This window comes from Trichechus manatus, unplaced genomic scaffold (assembly GCF_000243295.1).
Source record: "Trichechus manatus latirostris isolate Lorelei unplaced genomic scaffold, TriManLat1.0 scaffold00266, whole genome shotgun sequence".
Lineage (NCBI taxonomy): Eukaryota > Metazoa > Chordata > Mammalia > Sirenia > Trichechidae > Trichechus > Trichechus manatus.
In genome coordinates, this window is record NW_004444202.1 from 241,166 (window position 1) to 259,670 (window position 18,505).

Here is an 18,505-nt window from a genome sequence, read left to right on the forward strand (position 1 = left end):
TCACCAAGGAGGCAGGACTGAGACCCTAAGCGAGATATCTGGTAGACCTGGATCCTTGGGGAGGGGCGAAAGAAAAAAACTCCAAGTCCGCATCTTCCGAAAATGATCGAGTGGGGTTCAATTGCTTCATCGCGGTGCTGGTCCACCCTGGTTCCCTGGCTGGGGCTGAGGGTCCGAGACCTGCAGGAAGTATGGGGCCAGCCTCCAACCCTTGGCCTCACCGCTCTACCAGTGGCGCCTCACTCTCTCCTCCCTCACTCCCCCAGAAACCCCAGATACATATCCGCTCAACCCGCCTGACCAACCTGGACCGTGGAGAGAGGGGTAAGGTGAAAGCACATGTGATGTCAGGCCCCGAACTTCCCTGCCACTGTGCCTGCCACCGGGGAAGAGAGGACCCAGAGAACGCGGACTGAGGGAATCAGCCGTGCACACGAGGGTGCAGCTGCCAGCCATCCAGCCCGCAATGCCCCCTGGGAAAGGGGCCAAGGGCTGCTCCTTGCCACCCGGGCTTGGCCGTCCCCCCCCCACCTCTTCCACACCCCATTCCAGCCCAGGGGGATGGGGCACCCTGGCGGGATGCTGGCAGAAGTGAGGGGGGTGAAGCGTGATCACTTTGGGGGCATCCACCTGTGTGGAGCGGCACACGCACACCTCTGCTCACATGCATGCAGGCACCATCTCCTGGCCCAAGAAGGCCCACCGCGGGACATGCGCCTACCCACCAATTGGCTGGCTGGGCAAGTGCACGCGGGACACCTACCACCACACCATGTGCATGGAAAGGGAGCGGCAGGGTCGCTGAAATGCAGTGGTGAAGACGGCAGGTGCTGGCAGCAGCAATGCTGCAGGATGCCCCTGGGAAGGAGAGTGTGCGCTAGAGAGAGGGCTCCAATTGTGAACACGTAAGACAATCCCTTGTGTGGAGGGCTGAATTTCAATAGACCCAGCGTGGCAGTTGCTCTGCTACATATGAAACCCCAAACCAGAAACTAGTCCTTTACATATGGGTTAGCACCAGGCTCCCCAAGAACGTGCAGTGCATGATGGGCATAGATGTGGAAGAGGTGTGGAATAGACGTTGAATAGATGTGGAACAGACGATGTGGAACATATATGGAATAGAGGTGGAGTAGTGGTGGAATAGATATTGAATAGATGTGGAATAAGCATGGAATAGATGTGGAAAGGTGATATGGAATAGAGGTGGAATAGATATGAAATATATGTGGAATAGACATGGAGTTGCTGAGGAATAGACGTGGGTTCGACATGGAAGAGACGATATGGAAAGAAGTCGAATAGATGTGGAATAGGAGTGGAATAGATGTGGAAAAGAGGTGTTACAGATGTGGAATACACGTGGAATAGATTTGCAATAGAAGATGTGGAATCGATTCAGAATACATATGGAATAGAGGAAAAATAGATGTGGAATAGACATGCAGTAGTCCGGGAATAGACATGGAAGAGATGGTGAGTAGATGTGTTAAAAGGTGTGGAAAGGATGTGGAGACTTGGAAAAGAGATAGAATAGATATGTATAACAGATGTGAAATACAGGCGGAATAGATGTGGCATAATTGTGGAATAGATAGGGAATACATGTGAAATAGTTGTGGAAAAATGTGGAATGAATAATGTACAATAGATGTGGAATAGGTGATGTGGAACATAGGTGGAATACATGTGGAATCGACTTGGAATAGATGACATGGTATATATGTGGAATAGATGCGGAATAGAGGTGGAATAGAGATGGAATAGATGTGAAATAGATATGGAATAGACGTGCAATAGACATGGAAGAGACAATGTGGAAAAGATGTTGAATAGATGTGGAATATATGTGGAATAAGTGTGGAATGGACGTACAATAGAGGAGTAATAGAGGTGGAATAGACTTGTAATAGGTGTAGAGTAGACGTGGAATAGATGATGTAGACTAGGTGTGTAATAGATGTGGGATAGACATGGAAGAGACGTGGAATACAGCTGGAATAGCTGTTGAATAGACGTGGAATAGACGTGGCAAAGTCTTGAAACAGACCTGGAATAGATGTGGAATAAATGATGTGGAATAGAGAAAAAATAGAGATGGAATAGAAGTGGCATAGATGTGATACAGATGTTAATAGAAGTCGAATAGATGTGGATTAGGCATGGAATAGATGACGTGCAATAGGTATGGAATAGATGAGGATTAGATGTGGAATAGACATGGAATACACTTATAATAGAGGTAGAATACGTGTGTAATGGACATGGAATAGTGGTTGAGTAGATGTGGAAGACGAGGAATACGTATGAAATGGAGTTGGAATAGACGTGGAATAAATGATGTGGAAAGAAGTCGATCTTTTCCACATTGTCTCTTCCATGTCTATTGCACGTCTATTCCATATCTATTTCACATCTATTCCATCTCTATTCCACCTCTATTCCGCATCTATTCCACATATATACCATGTCATCTATTCCAAGTCGATTCCAATAGACGATGTGGGAAGTATTGGGAATAGATGTGGAATAGTTATGGAACAGAGGTGGAATAGACCTGGAATAGATGATGTGGAATAGAGGGAAAATAGAAGAGGAATAGAAATGGAATAGATGTTGAATAGACATCGAATAGATGTTGATTAGACGTGGAATACATGACATGGAAAAGATGTGCAATAGGTGTGCAATAGATGTGGAATAGATGTGGATTAGATATGGAATACATGTAGAATAGAATTGGAATAGTGGTAGAATACATGTGTAATGGACGTGGAATAGAGGTGGAATAGATTTGGCATGGATGTGGAATAGATGTGGAATAAACGAGGAATACATATAAAACAGACATGGAATAAATGAAGTGGAATTGACAATAAGGAACAGATGTAGAATAGAGGTGGAATAGATGTGGAATAAGTTGTGTGGAATGGACGTGGAAAAGATGATGTGGAGTATATGTTGAGTAAATATAGATGTTGAGGAGATATGGAATAGAGGCGGAGCAGAGGTGGAATAGTGGTGGAACAGATGTGGAAAAGACTTAGAATATATATTGAATTTATGTGGACTAGGTGTGTAATAGAGTTGGAATAGACATGGAATATACATGGAATAGATGATGTGGAATAGAAATGGAATAGGTGAAATTGATGAGAAATAGATGTGGAATACAGGTGGAATAGACATAGATGTGGAATTCAGGTGGAATAGACATGGAGTAGATGATGTGGGATAGATGTGGAATAGAATTTAAATATATGTGGAATAGAGGTGGAACAGAGGTAGAACAGAGGTGTAATAGACATGGAATACAGATGGAATAGATATGTCATAGAAGTGGAATAGACATAGAATAAATGATATGGAATCAACAAGGAACAGACAATATGGAACATATGTGAAATAGATGTAGATGTGGAATAGTTGTAGAATACTTGTGGAATAAAGTAGAATAGATGTGGAATAGACATGGAATAGACTTGGAATAGAGGGGAAATAGATGGGAAATAGTCGTGGATTAGATCATGGGGAATAGATGTGGAATAGAGACGAAATTAAGGTGGAATAGAAGTGGAAAAGTTGTGAAATAGATGTTGAATAGACAAGGAATAGATGTGGAATAGATGTAAAATAGACATGGAATAGAGGTAGAATAGATGTGTAATAGATGGAGAATAGAAGTGGAATAGATGTGGCATAGATGTAGAATATATGTGATACAGATGAGGAATACACATGAAATAGAAGAGGAATAGATGTGGATTAAATGATGTGGAATTGACATGGAATAGACAATATTGAACATATGTTGAATAGATGTGGAATTCATATGGAATAGAGGTGAAATGGAGGTTCAATAGAGGATGAATAGAGGTTGCATAGACGTGGAAAACTGATGTGGAATAGCCATGGAATAGATGACAGGGAATAGATCTGTAATAGATGTGCAATAGACGTGGAATATAGGTGGAATACATGTGGAATAGACGTGGAGTAGATGATGTGGAATCGATGGGGAATTACGAGGAATAAAAGTGGAATAGATGTGGAATAGATGCAGTAATGATGAGGAATAGTTGTGGAATAGATGTCGAAGAAGTGTGGAATAGATGGCAAATAGACATGGAATAAATCATGTGGATTAGACATGGAAGAGACAATGTGTAACATGTGGAATAGATGTGAAATAGATATGGAATACAGGTGGAATAAATGTGGAATAAAAGAGGAATAGATGCTGAATAGATGTGGATTAAACGCGGAATAGATGAGGAATACACATGAAATAGATGTGAAACAGACACGGAATAAATGATGTGCAATAGACATGGAATAGACGATGTGGAACATATGTAGAATGGAGATGTAATAGCTATGGAATAGATTTGGTATAGAGGTGGAATAGACGTAAAATAGACGTGGAATAGAAGTAGAATAGATGTGTAATACATGTGGAATAGAGGTGGAGTAGATGTGACATAGTCATGGAATAGACGAGAAATACACCTCAAATAGATGTGGAATAGACGATGCAGAATATATGGAATACATATGGAATAGGTATGGAAAAATGTGGAAGAGAGGTGGAATAGACATGGAATAGACGTAGAATAGATGTGGAATACATGTGGAATAGACAGACTATACGTGGAATAGATGATGTGATATAGATGTGGAATAGATGTGAAATGCAGGTGGAATAGATGTGGAATAGATATTGGATATGGATTGAGGTGGAATAGACATAAAATAGATGTGGAATAGGCGTGGAATAAACGTTGAATAGACATGGAATAGATGGAGAATAGATGAAGTGGAATAGATATGGAATAGAGGTGGAATAATGGTGTTATAGAGATAGAATAGTGGTGGAGTAGCCTTGGAGTAGATATGAAATAGACGTGGAATAGACGTGGAATAGATGTGGAATAGACATGGAATAGACATGGAATAGATGATGTGGAATAATTGTATAACAGATGTAGTATAGAGGTGGAATAGAGGTCTAATAGTGGTGGAATACACTTGCAATAGATGAGTAATAGACGTGGAATAGATGTGGAAAAATCAAATGGAATACACATGGAACACACAATGTGGAACAATTGATTTATTCCACATCTATTCCACATCTATTTGACATCTATTCCACACTTATTTCACATCTAATACACATCTTTTCCACAAATATTCCACATCTATTCCATATCGTGTATTCCACATCTATTCCATGTCTATGCCTCATCTATTCCAAGTCTATTTCACATCTATTCCATGACTATTCCACCTCTATTCCATCTGTATTCCACATCTATTCCATATCTGTACCACATATGTTCCACATCGTCTATTCTGTGTCTATTCTACGTTGATTTGACATTGATTCCACAAATATTCAACATCTATTCAGCAATGTGTACTCCACACCTTTCCTGATATTAAACCATTTAATATCCCCTTGTTCTGTTCAAAGAACTGCTGTTTGTTCTATGTATGTGTTCTACCTGAGCACAATTAACTAGTCTGGAATTCCCATTCTTTGCAATGTCATCCATAATTTGTTATAATCCACACAGTCAAATGCCTTTTGCATCGTCAAAAAACACAGATGTCTTAGTCATCTAGTGCTTCTCTAAAAGAAATACCACAAGTGGGTGGCTTTCACAAAGAAAAATTTATTTTCTCACAGTCTCTAGGCTAGAAGTCCAAATTCAGGGCGTCAACTCCAGGGGAGGCTTTCTCTCTCTGTTGGCTCTGGAGGAAGGTCCTCATTGTCATCAGTCTTTCCCTGGACTCGGGGCTTCTCTGCACAGGAACCTGGGGTCCAAAGGATGTGCTCTGCTACTGGTGCTTCTTTCTTTGTAGTATGAGGTCTCCAACTCTCTGCTTGCTTCTCTTTCCTTTTATCTCTTGAGAGATAATAGGTGGTGCAGGCCACACCCTAGGGAAACTCCCTTTACATTGGATCAGATGTGACCTGGGTAAGGGTGGTGTTTAAATCCCACCTTAATCCTCTTTAACATAAAATTACAATCACAAAATGGAGGCCAACCACACAATTCTGGGAATCATGGCCCAGCCAAATTGATACATTTTGGGGTGGACATAATTCAAACCATGACAACAGGTAAACATCTTTCTGCAATTCTCTGCTTTCAACCAAGATCCATCTTACATCAGAAATGATATCCCTCATTCCATGTCCTCTTCTAAATCTGGCTTGAATTTCTGGCAGTTCCCTGTTGATGTACTGCTGTCACCGTTTTGGAATTATCTTCAACAAAATTTTACTGCACATAAATTACATTAGCAGGAAACAAAACCTGAGCTCCCACATGGAATGTAAAAACTCTACCATTGAACCATCAATGCCCCTTGAAATGCCCTATTTCAGTGAAAAAATGACTCAAAAAATTAACTGCCTATCTTGATTTCCCATTTAAAGCATAGACCAGTACATCCCAGCTCTTATTCTGTATGTCTCTGGATAGCCTATAGACTTTTCAAGGTGAACATGCACTTTTCCCAACCTATACTGCCAATCCCTGGTATAGCACTATCCATCAACAGGATGCCTTCATAGTCTTTATGGCACTCCATATCTAGCTGGTTCCCAAGTACTAATTATCTTTAGAATTTACCTCCCCCCTCCTCTATTTCTATTAATTCTTTTATGTGGATGGTTGTATAATTAGCTGCATTTCTTTCTGTCTGTTTCCAAAATATTCCCTACAGTGAGTTTTATCTAACTGAAAATAACTCTCATTTTACAAATGAAGTAATGGAAACCCCCATAGATTCAACGTTGCTCACAGTCTCTCAGACAGTGGCAGAGTTGATTATATTTTTTTAAATTTTTAACTCATTTAATAGGACAAGCTCAAAAATCTCGTTTGCTCTTTCCCTTAATTCTTTTTTATTTTATTTTATTGTGTCATAGATGACAGTTTACAGTACAAAGTAGTTTCTAATTCAAAAATTTATACACAAGTTGTTTTGTGACATTGGTTGCAATCCCCACTCCTTTTCCACCTGGAGTTCTCTGTGTTCAAACATCCAGTTTTCCTGTCCATTTCTGCCTTTTCATCTTCGCTTTTGGGCAGATGTTACCCGTTTGGTCTTGTATACTTGATTGACCTAAGAAGCACATTCCTCATGTGTGTTATGTTTTGGTTTTATAGGCCTATCTAATCTTTGGCTGAAAGGTCGACTCAGGAGTGGCTTCAGTACAGTGTTAGCACAGTATTTGGGGCCATATTCTCAGGAACAACTCCAGTCTCCGTCAAACAAGTAAGTCTAGTCTTTTTTTGTGAATTTGGATTTTTTTCTACATTTTTCTCCTGCTCTTTCTGGAACCCTCTATTGTGATCCTTTTCTGAGCTGTTGGTAGTGATAACCTCACACCATCTAGTTTTTTGGCTCAGGCTGGTGGAAGCTGTTGTTCATGTGGCCCATTAGTCCTTTGGAATAATATTTTCCTTGTGTCTTTGGTTTTCTTCATTCTCCTTTGCTCAGAACATGATGGGACCAATAGATGAATCTTAGATGGACACTCACAAGCTTTTAAGACCTCAGACTCTGCTCAAAAAAGTAGGGTATGGAACATTTTCTTTATGAACTATATTATGTCAATTGACCTAGAGGTCCCCTGAGACCATGGTCCCTAGTCTTCAGCCCCACTAATTCAGTCCCTCAAGGTGTTTGGATGTGTCTAGGAAGCGTCTATGATTTTGCCTTGGTCAAGTTGTTCTGGCTTCCCCTAAGCTGTGTTCTCTTTCCCTTCACCAAAGTTAACACTTGTCTGCGCTCAAGTTAGTGATTTCTCTCCTTCCTAACCCTCTCCTCACTCATAACCATCAAAGATTGTTTTTTTCCTGGGTGTAGACCTTTTCTTGGGTTTTTATAATAGTGATCTCATACAATATTTTTCCTTTTGTGATTGATGTATTTCACTCAGCATAATGCCCTCCAGATTCATCCATGTTGTAAGATGTTTCACAGATATAACATTGTTGTTTATCATTGCATAGTATTCCATTGTGTGTATGTATCATAATTTGTTTATCCATTCATCTGTTGATGAGCACTTGGATTGTTTCCAACTTTTTACTATAGTGAATAATCCTCCAAAGAAGATGCCTGTGTATATGCTTACTCTTGTGATGGCTCTTATTTCTCTAAAATATATTCCTAGGAGTGGAATTGCTGGATTGTATGGTATTTCTATTTACAGCTTTTTAAGGAGGCACCACATCGTTTTCCATAGTGATTGCACCATTTTACATTCCCACCAGCAGTGCATAAGGCTTCCAATCTCCTTGCTATCTGTCCAAAATTTTTTTTCTTGGTTTTAGTAGTGCAAGTAATGTCTGGGTGAGATGATGTCTCCCTGCAGTTTTTCTATTTGCATTTCTCTAATGGCCTATGATCACAAGCATTTCCTCATGTGTCTGATAGCTGCCTGAATGTCTTTGTTGTAGTACCTGTCCATATCCTTTGCCAATTTTTAAATTAGATTATTTGTCTTTTTGTTATTGAGATGTTGAATTTTTCTATAGATTTTAGAAATTAAATCCTTGTGAGAAATGCTGTAGCCAAGAATTTTTTTTATCAGTCTTTAGGTTCTCTTTTTTTCTCTTTTGGTCAAGTCTTTGGATGAGCTTAAGTTTAACTTTTAGGTGTTCCCATTATCTAGTTTATCTTCTGGTGTCTGTGCATTGTTAGGTATGGTGTGTATTCTCTTTTTGCCATGTATTAGAGCCTCAGCATTGTCCCCTTTTTCTTCCACGATTTTATTGTTTTAGGTTTTATATTTAAGTCTTTGATCCATTTTGAGTTACTTTTGTGTATGGTGTGAGGTATGGGTCCTGTTTCATTTTTCTACAGATGGACATCCAGTTATGCCAGCACCGTTTGTTAACAAGACTCTCTATTCTCCATTCGATAGATTCTGGCCCTTTGTCAAACATCAGCTGTTCATAGATGGATGGATTTGCATCTGGGTTCTTGATTCTGTTCTGCAGGTCTGTGTGACTGTTGTTGTACAAGTACCATTCTGTTTTGACTACCATGGCCGTACAATAAGTCCTGAGGTCAGGTAGTGTGAGGACTCCTACTTTTTCTTCTTCTTTATTAATGCTTTGCTTATACAAGACCTCTTCGCTTTCTGTATAAATGTAGTAATTTCGTTGTCCATGTCTTGAAAGAATGCTATTGGAATTTGAATCGGAGGGCACATTGTTGTTGTTAGTGGCGATATAGTCAGCCCTTGACTCCTGGTGACCCCATGCACAGCAGATGGAAGACCTGCCCGGTCCTGCATCATGCCCAAGATCAGTTGGCCATTGGACAGTTGTGATCCATAGAGTTTTCATTGGCTAATTTTCAGAAGCAGATCACCAGGACTTTCTTCCTAGTCTGTCTTAGTCTGGAAGCTCCACTGAAACCTGTTCAGTAACATAGTAACATGCGAGCCTTCACTAAAAGAAGGGTGATGGCTGCTGTCTTAGTTAACTAGTGCTGCTATAACAGAAATAACACAAGTGAATGGCTTTAACTAAGAGAAATTTGTTTCTTCACAGTAAAGTAGGCTAAAAGTCCAAATTCAGGGCGTCAGCTCCAGGGAAAAGCTTTCTCCCTTTGTAGGCCTTCTCATCAATCTTCCCCCAGACTAGGAGCTTCTCCGTGCAGGGACCCCAGGTCCAAAGGACACATTCTTCTCCTGGCACTGCTTTCTTGGTGGTATGAGGTCTCCCTGTCTCTCTGCTCACTTCTCTCTTTTTTATCTCAAGATACTGCCTCAGGACACAATCCAATCTTGTAGATTGAGTCCTGCCTTACTAACACAACTGCCACCCATCCTCCCTCATTAACATCATACAGGCAGGATTTACAACATAGGAAAATCACGTAATATCAGGAATCATGGCCTAGTCAAATTGATACACACATTTTTGGGGGGACATAATTCAATCCATGACAGCTGCATAGGAGGTACATTGGCTAGGAATCCAACCTGGGTCTCCACATGGAAGATGAGAATTCTACCACTGAACTACCAACCCCACTGGGCACAGAGAGAAGTGTTAATGATGCAAATTGAGATGAAGTGAACCAACTCGTGTTTTAGAAGTCTTGGTTCCTCTTGTTGCGGTTGAGCCGATTCCGACTCATAGCCACCCTATACGACAGAGTAGAATTGCCCCCATAGGGTTTCCAAGGAGCAGCTGGTGGATTGGAACTGCCGACCTTTTGGTTAGCAGTTGAGCTCATAACCACTGCACTAAGTAATCTAGAGCCAGTCAATCTTTCTCAAGTGTTTTTCGTAGCTGTGAAGAATGTAGCATTTATTTTTCCATTCAACAAGTTACTTTTTATCTCCTACTGTGGGCCTGAGGATAGCATAAAAAATTAAAATCATAATTACTATATTCATCTGATAGTTCTTTTTTTCCCCACAACTGATAATTTTCAGAAAGCCCTAGGGTAAGAGATTTGTCAAAAGGAATGCGTTTTACTTGAAATTGGGCCTAAGTGATTTAACTTCCCAGTGACCTTTGGAATTAAAGCCCATTTTCTGGCTTGTCTGTGGTTTATGGATGCCTGGCCCCAGACTGCAGGCCAACTGCCTCAGGATTCCAAGTATTTGAACTGTTTCTTTCACTGATTGTCTTACCCTCGTCGTAGGCCACAAACCTGCATTATCGCTTCCTAATGTCAGACTCTTTGATTCCATCTTTCATGAATTTGTGAAATACTATCTCTATTAACAGAATTTTGTAAATAAAAGTGATAATATGGTAAGTCACAGTTACGTAAAATGATTTAGTCTTTGAGGTGGGAGGAACCTTTGTTCTTGTGCTTGCTTATGGTTCATGTTGTCCTCACTACAGCATAATTGTCCTTGTCTTTGCTGTTTCCTTGCCATGGATTTCTGTTTCTCCTTTGTCATACCTTATTATTATTATTTGCTTTGAAACATAACTTCTCCTCCACTGGTATGCAGAATTACTTTTAATTAGTCCATCAAGAATGTATCAGTTATTTGCAATATAACTATCACTGTATGGGATACTATGGGAAACATTCTAAAATTTATTTGATATTTGATGTAGCCTCTCCCCTTGAGGAGTTGAGGAACTAAGGGAGGACTTTTCTCGATATTCTTCCATACCAGTCTAAGCCATGGATATTAGAAAATTAGGAGTATGTTGATATTCCCTATTGGAATATTCAGTATTTCTTTGGGTCTTTGCCCTCTTTGCCTTTCTACAAGAGAAATAGAAGGAGAAAAGGAGACTCGGAAAGGGCTTTGATCGTGTAATTTATGTCTTCTGTGTTTGATATCAGTATTGATTCTCTTTATAGTGAAAGCTCAGACTGCTGCTTTCTTGAAGTCCTGGTGGTAAACATAGGATTTATTCCATCCATTCTTCTAATCATCCTCCCGATTTCTCAGCTAGACCTGGAGATGCCTAGTAGGAGTGGATGCTTAAAACCCTGGGAAATAATGACTGATTTTATATAAAATGTTCTATTATAAAATGCATTAAGATATTTCAGAATAAAAATGACTGAAAACTGTGAAATTCTTACTCTGTGGCCAGCGTTGATCATCACAAAATTCTTCAAAGTTGGTATCTTACTGTTGTCCTCATTTTATAGATGATGGAAAGAAAACATGGCAAGGTTATGTAACTTTCCCAAGACCAAAATCTAATAGGTGGCAAAGCTGGGATTTGAACTCACCTCAGAATGCATTCTGAAGACACTCTGACTCTCAAACCACTCTGCTAAGTGCCGTCCCCTTTGAGGGACACGAAACAGAGGCATATGGAGACAGAAACAAGTGGTTTTATTTGATTGGTTAATAATTATTTACCAAGCAAACTCGCTGGGAGCAGTAACCTTTCCACGGAAGACTGCAGGGCGCTGGGATGTGCGGTCCCTCACCATGAAGTCATTGTGTTGGGCACCCCTGGGCCTCTGTGCCCCCCACAGCCTGACTCAACCCCTCCAGTCGTGGGACATGTCTGTGCAGGGTGTGGTAGAGTTTCCCATTGTTGAACTTGGTGAGCCCCGCCAGTGATGCCCTGCGCTACCTCCTTGGAGCAGCAGTGAGATTTGAACTTGGCGTAAGTGCCGGCCTGGAGCCCCATGTGGCCCAGGGTGGTGGCCCACGAGCTGCAATGAGATGTGTGCAGACCAGGGCCATGCAGATATTGCCGCCTCTAACTTCTTCAGCCTTGAGCACCTCACCTCTGACCCCCAGCAGAGAAAAGTAGTGTGGTCAGGGACAGTTAAACTTGGACTAAAGCACAAGTGCAGTCAACCTGCAGGCCAACCTCACTCTTGGCATTCAAGCAAATTTTGGGAGAACCAACGGGATGCCAGCATGATACAAATATCCCAGGGCATGATTGGCATTCCTTGACACCAAGGTTACCATTCCAGCTCCTCTACAGGTGACCACTCCAACTGTGACCATACTTATCTGAGGTGGAGCTCCGACCACTGCAGCTCCCAGGGGAGCATGGAGAGCCTAGAACCCAATACAGGATACTCACCTTGCCATCTTCTTTCCTCTGCCAAGTCAACCCACAATACTGACCAGCTCAGACACCTGCATAACAAGAGAGACTCTGCTTACAGCTCCTTCTCTACCAGTTCTAACATCCTCGAGTATCTGCTTCCTGGCATCTCTGTTCAGGAAAGTTCAGGCTCCATGGATACCCCTTCTGCTCTAGGTGGCCTCCTGGATGGGATGAGGCAGGTAGACATTCACTATGTCAAGACAGTCTATGAGACTTGGAGGGGAGTCTCAGAGGAGTAGGAGGTAAACACTTCAGCCCTGCTTCAAGGTAGGGAGGCCCGAGCATCAGCAGATCAGAGCTATGATAAATAACATAATGTTCCTCAAGGAAAAGGAGTGCCACCCTCATCCTGGAACCAGAACTGCCCCAGTTCCTTGGAGACGGCTGCTGATAATCCATCTCCTAAGGTGGGTACACCTATTCCCCCAGCTGGGAGTGACAGATATGCTGTCATCCAGCACCGTGATGGGCACAGCTCCTGGTCTAGCCTTGATCAGAAATGGTTCTGCCTGCCTCAGGAAAACTTGTCAGGCTCCCTGAAGTCTCCAGTCATAGGGTAACAGCTGCATACTGTAGTAAAGAGTCTAGAGAGCAGCCCCCTCACGAAGCCCAAGAGTAATTATACCCAGAAGGTGCAACCAGGACAACCTCTGCTCCCGACTGACATCTACCCTGTGCCTTCTGTGGCGCCACACTTTGTCCAGGTGCCCCAGCCTTCCAGGTATGCTTTACCATGCACTGGCCAAAGACAGTGGATATACAGCCCCACGCAAAGCTTGACAAGACAACTACCTTTGAGGTGAATGGGAATCAAAATGGTTCTAGCAGGCCTGGATTTGCCTTCTACCAGCCTCTAGAACCTGACTCACTGTACCCAGTAGAGAGGAAACCAGAAACTACAGCCAATTTGGTCCCCTACAAAGTCCATTTCCCATCAGTGCCTTAAAATGAGGAGAATACCTCCCCAAGGAGACATCTCACATCTCTGCAAGATAATAGCCCACATTCCAGTGAGAAAAAGAGTATCCACAACAACTAACCATATTCTAATCACCACAGCCTCAAAATCCCTCAGGCTCCAGCCTTGCAAGTGGAAGACAAGATATTCTAGGCCCTCAGATCCTTGGGAGGTGGATTTCCAGGAATACCACAATGCTAACCTCCAGAGAGAAGGCAGGAAAGAGAAGGCCTAGGCCAGAGCCTGTCAAGAAACTTTGGCAAGACCAAGTCAGATTTCTCATCTCTCTGCAACATTCCAGAAAGTCTAAGATGGCAAAGCAGACTGGAGCTAGGAGGGGATCTCAGAAAGGCTACCCAGATGGCAAACCAGCCTCTATAGTCAATGTCGAGGGTGAGGAACCTGGAAGGAAATTTGGTCCTGATCATAGGAGCCATCTGGACAGGCCAGTTGCCTATCCAGGACCCTAGGGGAGAACAAGCATTTCAGCCTCTTTCCACAGTTCAGGCCCAAGATACGAAGAGCCCTCCTCCCAACTGCTCCAGCAGACATCGAGTCTGGGCTGAAGGAAGCTCTGCTCAGGCATTGCCTCAGCTCTGCATGGCTTTCAGCACAGGAAGCCCCCTGCAGTTTGGTGTTGGCGAAGGTTTCCAAAATAGACCACTGAGAGCAAGGGAGCTAGAGACCCTCAAGTGTAGGCTGCTCCAGTTATGGCCATACCTATAGGGCCAACAGGACAGTCTCAACTTCCAGCATTTCTGGGAATGAATTTGAGGAGGCAAGAGCCAATATCTGCTTTTCTGAATCCATTGAGCCTCTAGGCAATGGGGACCAACACTTCAAAAAGAGAGAGACAAAGTTGGAAGAGGTTTCCTGGCACCCATGCAGAAAATAGCTCAGAAGGGGTGCAGATGGTGGCTGTGGCCCCCCTCTCCAAGGAGGTGAGCCCCCTATGTAGGATGTTCCCCTCCTCCAAAACCCAAGGAAGTTTTAGCTCTTCAGAGAGGCTGAGAAGGTGGCTGTGCAGCCAGATGACAGGCATGGCACTCCTGAGTCGCCCCTACTGGATGACCCCTTCAGCCACGCCTAATGGAACAGCATTAGGTGTCCTGGGGGCCACCTCCTTTCAACAGAGACTCCTAGAAATGGGGGCTCCTGTGCATGCAGACCCCCCTTGTGGCCCCCGCCCACCTCAGCCCACGTGGAGCTGCATATTCCCAAGGCACCAGTAAAGGCCTCTCTGTCCCCACAAACGCCCTGCAAAAGGCACAGCTGACCCCGGCCAAGGGTGAACTGACCCAGCCAGCGTCCTCCAGCTGCTCAGAGAGGTGCATGCCGGCGCCAAAACCCCAAGCAGAAGAAGCGTTTGTATTTGGAGCCCCAGAAGATGTACGAGGTGGGGGTCTAGAATGAGGCTGAGCCAATGCACTTGGGCCCAGAGGAAGGGGCTGTATTTTCTGGAGACCACCATGGCCAACAGCTGCCAGATCTTCAAGCACAAAGTGAAGGCCTGCTGGATGCTTAGCCTGTAGGGCCCAGAGCTGGAGTAGTTCCAGCAGAGCCCCCTGGCCAACTACATTCAGTTCAGGAATGGCAAGCCGCCTTTGACCTCTGTGTTGCAGCTTCTGCGAGCCTGGAGCTCTGCAGAAGCGCATCCAAAGCACTTACGTCCAGCTCAGTCCCACGGTTCCAGAAGGCCACAGACTTCAGCCTTAGCTCACTGCAGGAATCAAGCTTCTCTGCTGCTGGCTGCAGCACAGGTGGCTGAGGGGTAGCGGCCATGAGCCCCTCGGGATCGCAGCAGCTCTTTTGCCAGAGACTACCTCCTATGGGAATGGTGGCACTGGGACCACGAAGCCTCAAGGGAGCCGACAGGCCCAAGCTGCTTGGTGGAGCCAACTGTGGGCCTTGGGGTCCCCAGAGGGTGGACAGGATCCCTGGAAAACCATCCTCCTGGTGAGCCACAGCTGGGAAGACCAGGAAGTCCAAGTTGACTGAGGACCTGCTGGAGCGCTGGGATGTCCTGGCTGTCTGTATCTGCATGCAGCTCAGGTCATCTCCCATTGAAGACAAAAAGCACCAGGATATGATTTTGAGGGACAACAGTAGCTTTGGTCTTCTTGTGAAGAATCCATGCTTCTTGGTTGGCCCTAGATCTAGGTCACTCGTTGTTCAGAAAGTGGCCGTGAAGAGATGCCACTGCTCACACACCATCCTAGACCTTCTTGGGATGGTGCAGGCTGCAGAGCAATTGGTGGCCCCTCAGTTCACAGTAAAAGTCCTAGAACCCTGGACCCTCACTGAGAAGCTAGCAGGACACCTTTCCCCAGGCTACTGGCAGCAGGAATGCAGGGCCATCTCACAGACACCAGGATAGAACAACTGACCCTACTCAGCTCCAGTCTGCCTTGCAGTGTGCCCTCCACCTACTGCTCATGGGCTGCTGCAGACCAGCAGGCTGAAAAGGACGGTCAGGCAGGGTGACAGGCTCTTTCACCCTGCACCCAACAATAACCCCCCAAAGCAACAGTCCCAGCCTGACCCAGCCTCCAAGTTCCAGAGGCCTGGAATACACCAGAGAATGTGATAGAGGAGGGAATGAGGAAAAAGTTCTCACTACCTCAGAGTCATCCTCCCCCTTGAGTAAAATGGGCCTACAAAGTCCGAGAGGACAGCCTTCCTGAGGGATCCTTGTTGTCGGAGTTTGTAAACCTGAAGCACTATAAAAAACAGCAGAGTCTTCCAAGTTCAAGCAGCACTTCTGAGCCAGACACACCTGTTGGGGCCCCAAGTATTCCAGGGAGGAGCTCTCTCCAAATATCTGAGTTGGTCCTGCAGGCCTCCTCACTTCTGGAGGATCGTGACAATGAAGTGTTCGTGAAGGACTTGCAACCCAGTGCCACTTCCAACCCCACATTTGAAGCTCTTCCTCTACCCTCACCTCCTCCACTGAGCCTGGAAATCCCAGTGAATAACTTGAATGACTCCTCCACCATCTCCCCAAGCTGTGTGTGAGTCACAGCTGGACAGGGAAGCTTCTGAGGATCCCCATACCAGCAGCCACGGTGCAATTGATTACTGATTTACTTTTGTGTGTGGCCTTTCTAGCCATGGTCTTCTAAGTCCCACCAGGTGATTGTATGATAGGGTAATTGTGGCCTACCACGGGGATTGGTCACTTTTGCCTTAAAAGAGAGCCAATTCCAGAGCAGAGAGGAGGAACCCACCACCAAAAAGGAAGGAGACACCCAGCAGCAGATACCCAGCAGCAGGAGACGGCATTGTGGGATTCCTGGCCCATGGATAAAGAAAGCTAAATGCCTTTTGGCGGAGACTGATGGCCAGAGAGGTGCGCCTGCAAGCACAGCTGGGGAAAGGCTATCCTTCCTGCAGTGGGGGAGGAGGAGGAGGAGGAGGAGATGAGGTGGGGCCAGGGTGAGGAGGAGGAGATGGGGGTGGTGAAGGAGGGGAGGAAGGGGACATGGTGGGGGAGGGGATGGGGAAAAGGAGGAGACAGGGTGGGGGAGGAGGAGGAGGAGGAGACAGGATGGGGGAGAAGGAGGAGGAGGATACAGGGTTGGGGAGGAGGAGATGGGTCGAGTCTTAGTCTGAGCTCCACTGAAACCTGTTCAGTAATGAAATACACTTGGAATAGAGGTGGCATGAGGTGGAATACACGTGAAATAGATGTGAATAAAATGATGTGATATCGACATGGAATAGCCTATATGGAACATACGTGGAATAGAGGTAGAACAGTGCTAGAATAGACACGTGATAGACGTGAAATAGTCTTGGAATAGATGATGAATAGAGGTGTAATACAGGTGGAATAGACTTGGAATAGACACTGAGTATGCATAGAATAGATGACTTGGAATTGATATGGAAAAAACATTGTGGAATAGATGCGAAAAAAGTGTGGAAGAGATATGGAATAGAGATGGCATAGAGGTATGATAGAGGTGGAACAGGCAAAATGTAGAGGTGGAATAGATGTGATATAGACATGGAATAGACTAGGAATACACGTGAAATAGATGTGGAATTGATGTGGAATAAATCATGTGCTATAGATGTGGAATAGATGATATAGAACATATGTAGAATAGTGGTGGAATATATGGGGAATAGAAGTGGAATAATCTTGGAATAGACGATATGGAATCGATGTGGAAAAGACGTGAAAAGGTGGAGTAGACATGGAATAGATGTGAAAGAGAGGTAGAATAGGTGTGGAATAGATGTGGAACAAAGATGGAATAGATGCGGCATAGACGAGGAATACACATGAAATAGATGTGGAATAAATCATGTGCAATAGCCATGGAATAGACAATATGGAACATATGTGGAATAGATGTGGATTAGATGTAGAATAGACGTAAGATACAGATGGAAGTGTGGTGGAATAGACATGGGGTAGTCTTGGAATAGACATGGAATAGTCTTGGAACATATGGGGAATAGACATGGAATAGACGTGCAATAGATGATGAGGAATATATGATGTGGAACAATGTGGAATAGAGATGGAATACAGGTGAAATATATGTGAAATAAATATGAAATAGATGTGACATAGATGTGACAAAGACAAGGAATACACGTGAAATAGATGTGGAATAAATGATGTGGAATTGACATGGAATAAACCATGTGGAACATATGTGGAACCTCTGTGGAACAGTGGTGAAATAGTCTTGGAATAGAGGTTGTGGGATAGACTATGTGGATTAGATGATGTGGAATAGACGGGATAGACCTGGAAGAGAGGTAGAATAGGTGTGTAATAGACGTGAAATAGAGATGGAGTAGATGTGGCATAGACATGGAATAGATGAGCAATCACGTGAAATAGATGTGGGATAGTCATAGAATAAGTCATGTGCAATGGATGTGGAATAGACAATATGAAACACATATGGAGTAGAGGTGGAATAGAGGTAGC

General features: G+C 43.9%; 1 pseudogene; it reads left to right on the top strand.

The window, feature by feature from the left end:
• Nucleotides 1-12,397: 12,397 nt before the first annotated feature.
• On the top strand, nucleotides 12,398-16,038 carry LOC101358549 (protein Shroom3 pseudogene; annotated as a pseudogene).
• Nucleotides 16,039-18,505: the final 2,467 nt, after the last annotated feature.